General features: G+C 38.9%; 1 pseudogene; it reads right to left on the bottom strand.

Moving 5' to 3' along the window:
• Positions 1–5,587: 5,587 nt before the first annotated feature.
• On the bottom strand, positions 5,588–7,211 carry LOC102029914 (annotated as a pseudogene).
• Between the last annotated feature and the right edge of the window lie 3,597 nt (positions 7,212–10,808).

The raw sequence follows: 10,808 nt of genomic DNA, 5'->3' as shown, positions 1-10,808 counted from the left end.
GTATAAAACACATCTTAATACTTTCTCTGCCCTTTCCCTTCCTCTCCATCCAACCCTGCTTTCCATCCCCATTTGAAAAAGCTCTATTTACATTTTTCCTTCAACTTTTTTCTTTGAATCATTTCTTCCTTCCTTCTTTCTCTCTTCCCTTCCTTCCTTCCCTCTTCCCTATCTCTTGTTCCCCTTCCCATCTAAGAAAGTTCTTTCCACTTTCTACTTCCTAACATCTATCCTTTATTGTACTCTGTATATATATTTTGGGTTTCTTGCACTAGAGAATGCAATATTTAAATCTGTGTATGTGTGATTTATTTTACCTAAGATTTGGGTCTCAAGGTGAATCCATTTACCTAAAAATGCCTCAAGTTTATCCTTCTTCATGGCAGAGTAGTACTTCATTCATTAAAGTGGCTATCCTTGGGCTGGGGATTTAGCTCAGTGGCAAAGCGCCTGCCTGGCAAGCGCAAGGTCGTGAGTTCGGTTCCTGGTACCGGAAAAAAAAAAAGTGGCTGTCCTTGCTCTGGTGAAAGTATTTGAACCCGTTTTTCAAAGATGAGGTAGTTGAGTGTGTCTGGAGTTGTTTCTCCACCCTCGATTGTTCCATTGATCCACAAGTCTTTTTTTTTGTCAGTACCATTCTGTTTTATCACTGTAGTTTTGTACTATACCTTAAATTCCAGAATTATGATGCCCCATGCTATGCAACTGAATTTGGTTATTAATTTTAGAAGTCTTTTGGTGGAGTTTGGGGTCTTTTATGTAGAAGATCATGTCACCTACAAATCATGATAGTTTAATTTCTTCCTTTCCAATCCATGTACCTCTACTTTTTTTTCTTGCCTGATTGCTTTGGCTGTTTTAACAACTGTATTAAACAGGAGTGATGATAGTGAACACCATTGTCTTGCTTTTGTTTTTAAAGGAAAAAAATTAAACTTAACATAATATTGGCTGTTGGTTTGCTATAGCCATTTCTCTACTTAACATATGTTGGCTTTATTTGTATCAGTACATGTTTGCAATTCATGTGCTTTACAACCATCTTGGGAGTGGTTATATGCAGAGATGCTTACATTTGTCCTTATTCTGCAGGGTTTTTTTTGTCTCCTTTCTTTCTTTCTTTTTTTTTTTTTTGTTTTTTTTCTTTGAGACAGGGTCTCACTATGCAGTTCAGACTGGTTTTGAACTCATTATTTAGCCTAGGTTGGCCCCAAACTCACCTTAGCCTCCCAAGTGATGGAATCAGAGGCATGAACCACCATTCACAGGTGTTGAAGTTTTAAAATTTTTTTTGTCACCAGTGGATGTTGGATTTTGTTCAATGACTTTTCCTGTGTCTTTTGAGATGATCATATGATTTTTGTCCTTGCTTCTCTTTATGTGATATGTTTATTGATTTGTGTATGTTGAACCATCCCTCTGTCCCTGGGATGAATCCTACTTGGTCATGATATATAATCTCTTTGATGATTTGCTGCATTCTATTTGCTAGTACCTTATTGAGGATTTTTGAATGTATGTTCATGAAAGAGATTGATCTGTAATTCTATTTTTCATTTTAAAGAGAAAAAAAGAATAGCAAAATAACAACAAAGACAAAAGAACACAAAAACAATAAAAATGATACAGTTTCAAAACAAGATGATAAGAAATTAACAGTTGTTGTTACATTACATATTGTTGGTTTCAACAAAGTTGCTCAGATTATCAGATGTAATTTTTATTATTTTATGTTATCTGCAGTTCTATTTTTTGGTTGGGTCATTCTCTAGTTTTGGAATCAGTGTAACACTTGCTTCTAAGAAAGACTTGGGGGTACTGCTTCCCTTTCAATTTCACTAAAGAGTTTGAGGGGTGTTGGTGTTAGATCTTCTCTAAAGTTCACTTTCAGAGAAAATCTATATATTGTTTTTGCAGTTTAGTATAACTATTGACTTTTGGGCAGGCTTGTACTGCTGGCCCAGTCTGCTGTTCTTCTCTGGAGCTGCTGACCCTCTCTGGGTTTACCTTGTGTTACCAGAGACAGGTCCCCATCTCCAGGAGCCAGGGTCAACTTTCCAGAGTGCTTCATCTTTTTCTTTGCATTGTTTTCCTTTTCTCCAATGTCTATGTAGTTTTCTAGTTTTCCTATCAGTGCCCTCTAGATTCTCAGAGATCTACTTCTTTTTCTTCACCAAGTTGTTGTTTTCCATGTTTCTTGATTTTAGGTTCTAAAAGGCTGTGTTTTGCTGATCATTTCATTCCACCATTTTCAACCTTCTATAGATGCCTTTCATTAGATTAAGTTTCTTCTATTTCTATTTTGTAATAGATGAAGCAGTTGGAACAATTGATGAGTTCATATGGATTCTCTTCTTTGCACTCTTGGTATGGCAGATTAGGTTAATTGATTTTTCAGTATGCCTCTGTCTTGCATTCCTGGGATAAACTCCACTTATTCATGCTTTGTTATTCTTTTTATATTGCAGAATTAAATTTGCCAATATTTTGTTGAAGGTTTTAAAATCTGTTCACAGGGGATATTTGTACTTTTTTTCTTTTTTATATTTTTTATTGTTATATATTCACAGTAAGTAATATTTATATTCATTTGGGGCAATTAAATACATAAGTATATATGTGTATATATCTATATCTATATCTATCTATCTATTTATCTATCTATCTATCTATCTGTTAATCAGTTTGATCTCCTTTTTTTGTCTTTGTTGAGACAGGGTCTGGCTATGCAGTTCATGCTGGCCTTGAGTTGACTTTGTAGCCTGGGCTGGTGTCAAACTTGCAACAATCTTCCTGCCTCAGCCTCCCGAGTGCTGCAATTACAGGCATGCACCACCACGCCCGGCTCAAAAACTCACTGTTTTTTTTGTGGGGTGGGTACTGGGAATCAAACTCAGGACCTCACTCTTGCCAGACAGGCTCTGTGCTGAGCTATATCTCCCCACCCTTTTTTTTTTGGTACTGGCAATTAAATTCAGGACCTTGCACTTGCCAGGCAGGTGCTGTGTCGCTGAGCTATATCCCTGGCCTTGATCTTCTTTTATCTCCCTCCCCTTAACCTACCAAAAGTCAGCATCACTGTTTCTGGTCATCTCTCCTTTATTTTCCCTTTATTTTATTTATATTTTGGGTTTCACATGTAAAAGAAACCATATGATATATAACTTGTTGTATCTGACTTATTTTACTTAGCATTATTGATCAAGATCCATCTGTTATTCGGCAAATGATGTAAATCCATTCTTCTTTACAGCTGATAAAATTTCTTTATTTATATATACAACATTTTCTTTATTCTTTCATCTGTTGATGGGGATCTAGGCTGTTTCCACATTTCAGCTATTGTGAATTGTGCTGCTATAAACATGACTATGCACCTATCACTGTAGTATGCTGCCTTTAATACTTTTGGGAATACACTCAGGAGAGGTATAGCTGGACCAAATTGAAGTTTTTTAAGATTTATCAGGAATCTCCTTACTAATTTTCATAGCAGTTGTACTAGTTTGCATTCCCACCAGTAGTGTAAAAGGATTCCTTTTTCCACATTTCATCACCAGCATTTATTGTTTTATGTGTTCTTGATGATAACTCTTCTGACTAGAGTATGATAGACTCTCAGAGTTATTTTGATTTGCATTTCTCCAATGTCTAATCATGCTGAAGGAGCTGGCCATTGTGGCAGATGCCTGTAATTCCAGCACATGGGAGACTGAGGTGAGAAGATTGCTGTGTGGCCAGCCTTGACTACATAGTGAGTTCAGGGCCAGCCTGTACTACATAGTGAGACCCTGTCTCAAAAAAAAGATGCTGGACATTTTTTCGTGTACTTGTTGGCCATTTGTAATACTTTTGAGAAAAGCTCATTCAGTTTATTTGTTCATTTTTAATTAGGTGACTTGTTTTTCAGGAGTTAATTTTTTTGTGTTCTTTATATATTCTAGATATTAGTCCTCTGGAGAGGAGTATCTGGCAAAAAATTTTATCCCATTCTTTAGGTCATCATATTGTTGATTGTTTCCTTTACAGCACAGAAGCTTTTTAATTTTATACAATCCTCTTTTTTGATTATTGTTATTTTTCTTGTGTTACTGGGATTTTGTTCAGGAAACCCTTACCTTTGCCTATGGCTCAAATGTTTCCTTTATGTTATCTTCCAGCAGTTTCAAAGTTTCTGTTGTGATATCTAGGTCTTTGATCTATTTGATTTGATTTTAGGACAGGGTGGAGCTATAGTTATCGTTTCATTCCTCTGCATGGGGGTAACCAGTTTTCCCAGCACCATTTGTTAAGGAGGCTATCTTTTCTCCAGCTTATGTTTTTGGCCCCATTATGAAAATCAGATAGGTGAAAGTACGTGATGTTATTGGTCAATCTTCTAGTCTATTCCACTGATCTACATGCCTGCTTTGGACCTATACTATATTGTTTTTATTAGTATAGTTACAGAGTATAATGTGAAATCCAGAATTGTGATGCATCCTACTTTGCTGTTTTTGCTCAAGATTGCTTTGGCTGTGCTGGACCACTTCTTGTTCCATATAAATTTCAGGATTGATATTTTTAGGAATAATGTTGGCATTTTAATTGGGACTGCGTTCAATCTATATTTTGGTCTTGATAATATGTAAATTTTAACAATATTGATTCCTCTTATCCAGAAATAAAGGGTATCTTTCATTTTTTAATATTCTTTTCAATCTCTTTCTTGGGAATTCTGTAGTTTTTGTAACAGAGATCTCACCTCTTTAGTTTCATTGATTCTTAGGTATATATTTTTTTGAAGCTATTGTGAATAAAGTTATTTTACTGGTTTCTTTCTTGGTGGATCCATTATTGGTGTACAGAAACACTATTGGTTTTTGTGTATAGATTTTTTCCCTGCCATTTTGTTGAATTTGTTTACCAACTCTAAGAGCGTTATGATGGAGTATTTTGGGTCTTATATGTAAGGGATTATATCATCTACAAATAGAGATAATTTAATTCTTCCTTCCCTATTCATATCCCTTTTATTTCTTTCTCTTGCCTAATCTGGCTAAATGTTTGAGTGATATGTTAATCAATAATGGTGAGTTTGACAACCTTGTTTTACTCTTGATTTTAAAGGGAATAATTTCTTGTTTTCCTATTTAGTATGATATTAACTGTGAATTTGTCACATGACCTTTTCCAATTTGAAGTTTAGGTCCTCCTATACCATTTTTTAATCAGTATTTTTTATCATGGAGTAATATTGGATTTTGTCAAAGGCTTTTTCTACATCCACTGAGATGATTATGTTTTTTTTATCTTTGAGCCTATTTATGTAGCATATTGCACTAATTGATTTACATTTGTGGTAGTATTCTTGCATCCTTGAGATGAATCCAACTTCATCATGATGTATGATCTTTTTAATGACTTGTGGAATTCTGTTTTCAAGTATCTTACTGAAGATTTTTGCATCACTCTTCATCAAGGATATTGGCTTGTCATGTTCTTTTTTGTTGAAGGTTTATCTGGTTTGGTGTCAGGGTAATGCTGGCTTCATGGAATGAATTTGGAAGTGACACCATGTGCCTGCAGACCAGGTGTGATACCCTTATCAGGTAACCATACATAGTTTGAATGTGATCAGAGTTTTCTTCAGGGTTATTATCAGCTTCTTAGGGTCTCCCCTAAGATTCAAGGTCATGAAGGTCAGCTTCAGGGTTATAAAGTAAAACCCAGCACTTGACCTTATCCCCAAGGTGGTACTATGGGTTCTTCAACAGAATGTCAGCCAGGTACATGGCAGAAACCAGGCCCCTCTTTTACTTAACCCCCTTCACCAGCATCCCTAATGGCTTTATGGTCAGTACTGTGCCCTTTACCACTGCTCTAGTTTTGAAATAAGGACATTTAAGGTACTGAGTTTCAATAACAGATTTCTGCAGAGAAAGCAGGGCCAGTTCATTCATTTGGTTTTAGTCAATAATTCTACACTTGTGAGTATTCCCTGGCTTGTAAGCCTTCGGTGTGAAGGGAGTCAGAATCAGAGATGTGGTAAGCTGGACATAGACCAGAGCCCAGTCCCTCTGCCTGAAGGTGCCCCAGCCTCGTGGAAAAACTCCTAGACAGGAACATCTCCTAGAGCAGCTCGTAGGTGCTGACCATAGAGCTCAGTGAGTGGGCATCCAGGCTGCAGGAAGACGGGGCTCAGGCTCAGATGCACAGATCTGCTCTGGGGATGCACATAGAGGATGCAGGCTCTCACTGCCTGATTTGAGAAACATGTTCCAACTTTTTGGGATCCAGGTGCACGAAGTTAACCAGACCTGTGAAGAATGTGAAGAACTTCAGTGTAAGGCTAAACTGAGTCACCTTCTGTACCTGAACTTTGACTGCCTGTCCTGGTAGCAAGTTATTAAGGGTCCAGGTTTGTTTCTCAGTAGGAGTGGCAGTAGAAATCTCTGACTGCTCTGTGTACAGGCCAATAACTTTTTGTTGCCTTTCATTTCCTCAAAGGTGCAGTTCCAAGTATTGACCCACCTTCAAGTTAGCACCTTTGTTCTTGTGTTGGATGCATTCCTGGGCTTTCTGCAGTGGCAGTAAAGCTTTGGTCCCACCAGTACCAATGTCCACTGGGTAGCCATAGTCTTCCAGGCTGGACATGGTACCTGTCAGCAGCATGCCAGGCTTCAGGGCCTCAGCACTTGGCAGTCTGTTGACATTTTGCGGGTTGAGAGAGAGCTTAACACTCTTTGCTTCTCTCTGTGATGCTCAAACTGCTCACCATACATTTCACCAGCACTCAGGTGAGAAAAGCTTAAGCAAGCAGAATAGGTCCTTCAAACATTCTTCTTATGCCACCTGCTCATTCAGGTTTTGGTGTAGGTATTACAGATTTCAGTCACTTGCACAAACACCTGGAGGCCACTGGGGAGACTGATCACCAGTTCCAGCTCATTTAGCTCTTCAACACAACCCAAAATCTGCATGGCCTCATACAGGTCCTCGACACTAAGAATGTTAAAGTTCTTTTTTACAGACTCACCACTCCCTCTCATCTCAATTTTCAACGTTTTTGTTTTTGCTGGGCCTTTCTGGTTCTTTTTCCTTTCGGTGGATTCTTTTTCAGTGGAAATATCAAATAAGTTGTCATGTTCAACTGACTGCTGGTAAGATTTCTTTGATTTGTGGATCTTTCTTGTACCCCCTTGGGGAAAGCATTCTTCTTGGGCTGCCATATCTGGATCTCCTAGCTCCTGTTTCCAACACTTTTTAACTTCTGAGCTCACGCAGCTGCACTTTACACACACAGAGACCCCGAGACCGAAGTGGCTTTTGTGTGCTTCTACTTTGAAGCTGCTGCTATTTTGTATTATAGTCCTTTAACACTGAGAATTTTCCAACTGAGTGCTTCAGTCTCCTGGGGTTTGGGGGAGGGGTGGGGTCTCTTTACCACTCTCATGACTTTAGTTGACTATTTCACAGGCAGCTTGATCCAGAGCCTACTGTAATTATTAGGGCTGGGAGCCAGATACTACCTTTCACATGGTGATAGTCACATCTTGAATTTACAAAAGATGTGGAGGTTTTATTCCGTGTGTGCTTAGGCAAAGAGAGTTACTTAAGATGGCTTCCTGCCCCCACTTTGCTTGAGTCCACCTCCTGCTCAGTCTAGTGAAGCAAAGAAAAGGGGGGGCATGATGGCTTCCCAACCCCATCCTGCTTAAATCTGGGGGCACAGGATGGATGGGAATTATCACTCCTGCATCTAGTCAATTGTTTGTAGTCAGATCTCCTATCTGCACAGGATGTTGCCTTGTCCTGGGTCAGAACCAGAGTGGACAGGAAAATGCTATGTCCTTTTTTCACTGTCACACAGAAAGGGAAGATCTCCCTGCCTTCTGAGCTGCCACCCACTCAGCACTGCAATGCATTGGTTCAGTTAATTTACTTATCTTTCTAATTAATAGTCTTTCTGAGTTTCTTCAGGTTGCTGTCACTCTCAGGATGTGATCTTATAATTCTTGGCAAACCCATATTTCCCTCATAAAGCCACATATCTGCTGGCTATTATCTCAGAGTGGTTCATGAGTCCAGGCTACTTCTAGTCTACCTTGTCAGTGTGCTAATGCTCCCTTTTGGAATGAGACCATTTATGTTGTGCCATTGTATGTTGGAAGTAGTAAACTGTTTATTTTTACAGGGTCTCACAGCTAAGCTTCTGCCTTGAATTTCAGAGCACAGTTTGGACTTGGATTTTGAGCAATTCTAGAACAGTTAAGACTTTCAAGACTCTTGGAGATACACTGTGTTATGGCTTGCATCAAGCTGTCCTGCCAAGGCCTCATATGGTCATAGGTGGAGCTTTGCAGAGGTGGCAGGATCTAGAGTGTGTGATGCTGGGATTAAGGGTGTGTGATTACTAAATTAGTCCACTGATCGGTTTAGCATAGTTCTGGGTATGATTAAGGGTGCCCCATCCTGGGTGTGACTGCTGCCTGCCCTAAGGGTGGATAGCCTTGATATACTATAAAAGGACAGAAAGAATCTGTTGCTTATCTCTTGCAGTTTGCTGCCTTCTCCCCGCCTACTCTGTGATGCCCCCCTGCCATGCCTTCCTGTCTTGAAGCCAGCCAACTATGAACTGAAATGTCTATGAACTCGGAGCTAAATGACCATTTTCTCCTTTAACTTTGGGTGTCGTATATCATCTCAGCAATAAAAAAAGTAACTAAGACCGACTAAATGCATTTTGTATTTGTGAGATGGACATAAGCCTTTGGGGCTAGGAGCTCAGTGTTGTAATTTGGATCTGGTGTGTCCCCCGAGGACTTGAGACCCAATGCCTAATGTCCACAACTTAAAGAGCAGAGGTTTATTTTGGCATACATTTTAAGATCATAGTTGGCTGGCTTCAAGATAGCAAAGCATGCAGAAGGGCATAGAGGAGGAAAAGATGCTCACATCATGGCAGCCAAGGAGCAGAAAGGGAAGGGAGGAGCCAGAGTTGGAGATGTGCCCCTCTAGGTCACATCCTCAGTGACCCACATTTAAACAAGTTCCTTCTCTTAACATCAGGTCAGTTCTACACAACAGCATCAGAATACATATTCTTCTCATCTGCCCATGGGACGTTCTCTAAAATAGACCATATACTAGTACATAGAACGTGTTTAAGTAAATGCAAAGGAATTGAAATCATCCCATGTATACTATCAGACCATAGTGCAATGAAATTGGAAATTAATGACAAAAGAAAACACAAAATCTCCATAAACAGTTGGAAATTAAATAACATCCTCCTGAACAACCAATGGGTCACAGATGAAATCAAAGTAGAGATGTCCATTTTTGGATTGGGTCTTTGAATTTGGGGGAGCTGATGTTTTTTAATTCTTTATATGTTCTAGATAGAAGACCTTTGTCCAAGGGACAGTCAGCTAAAATTTTTTTTCAATGTGTAGGTTTTCTTTTTACTCTGCTCACCCCCTAAATCTTAAACAACTTTCAAAAGTGCATGAACCTCTGAGTGCATGACGCTCTGGAAAGACATTCTTGGTCTGAACCATGACAGCATGGTTGCCAACCTATGGAGCTACTGGGAAATGTTGGAAAGATTAGGAGGTGGGTCCCAAGCAAAGAAAGTGACGTACGTGGGGACATCCCTTTGAAAGGAATATTGGAACACCTGCTCCCCCCCACATCCTGAGCAACATCCTGAGGTGAGCAGGTTTTCTTCACCATATAGTTCCACTATGATGTATTTCCTCACCACAGGCTAAAATCAGCCAGAGTAAGTGATAATAGACTGAAACTATCAGCCAAAATAAATCTTTCCCTCTTTTAAGGTGATTTGCTCATGTATTTTGTCATGGTAATGGAAAGCTGACTAATAGAGAAGCCACTGGTAATCTGTGCCTCAATTAATTACATGAGGTGACATTTTCTACTGTCTTCGAATGTGTTCACCATTCCTATGTAGCCTGTACTGTCAAGCCCCAAGGGAGGTAAGGGTCAAGGTCAACTTCATTTAACTAAATATATGTGTTTCAGACAGCATGCCACCTGAGAAATATTCTGTGGGCTCAAAGAGAACTTCGGCTGTGAACCCCAGGCTCATTAGTCTCTAAAAACTTGAATCTAGTATTTTCAAGATACTTTAACATTGTTTCATTGAATTTCTGTACTGTTTTCAAGCAACTGTGTATTCTTATATATTGTTAACCAAAAATGAGGAATTGCTTTACAATAGTATTTATCTATATGTTTAGTTTTCTCCACAATTTAACTTTTCATTTCTTCACAATAAGTTTCCTCAAAAATTGTTTGCATGTGTAGACACTTTCTATAGGCTCAAAAATTCATTGATGATTTTGAATATGGTGTCAAATGAGGTTGATAAAGGCAAACATATATCTTTCTTTCTCTTTTCTTGTCTCCTTGAGACAAGGTTTCACTATGCAGTTGAGGGGCTGGGGATTTAGCTCAGTGGCACAGTGCCTGCCTGGCAAGTGCAAGGTTGTGAGTTCGATTCCTGGTACTGGAAAAATACAAACAAACAAACAAACAAACAAACAAAAAAACAACAAAAAAAACCACTATGCAGTTCAGGTTGGCTTTGAACTCACTTTGTAGCCCAGACTGGCTTGAACTTGCAGCAATCCTCCTGCCTCACCTCTTGAGTGCTGGAATTATAGGCATGGGCCACCATGCCCAGTCAAGCATATTTAATAACATGACTTTATTAAATTTAACTTTCATTTCAACAATTTCAAGTAGAAATGTTTTGAGAATTTAAGTAACTCTTGATAATAGTAGCTCTATTCTGGGTGGGC

The sequence above is a fragment of the Chinchilla lanigera genome, unplaced genomic scaffold (assembly GCF_000276665.1).
Source record: "Chinchilla lanigera isolate Chin_1 unplaced genomic scaffold, ChiLan1.0 scaffold00171, whole genome shotgun sequence".
Taxonomy (NCBI): Eukaryota; Metazoa; Chordata; class Mammalia; order Rodentia; family Chinchillidae; genus Chinchilla; species Chinchilla lanigera.
Note: the sequence above shows the minus strand (reverse complement) of the source record. Positions and strands in the feature narration are given on the sequence as shown.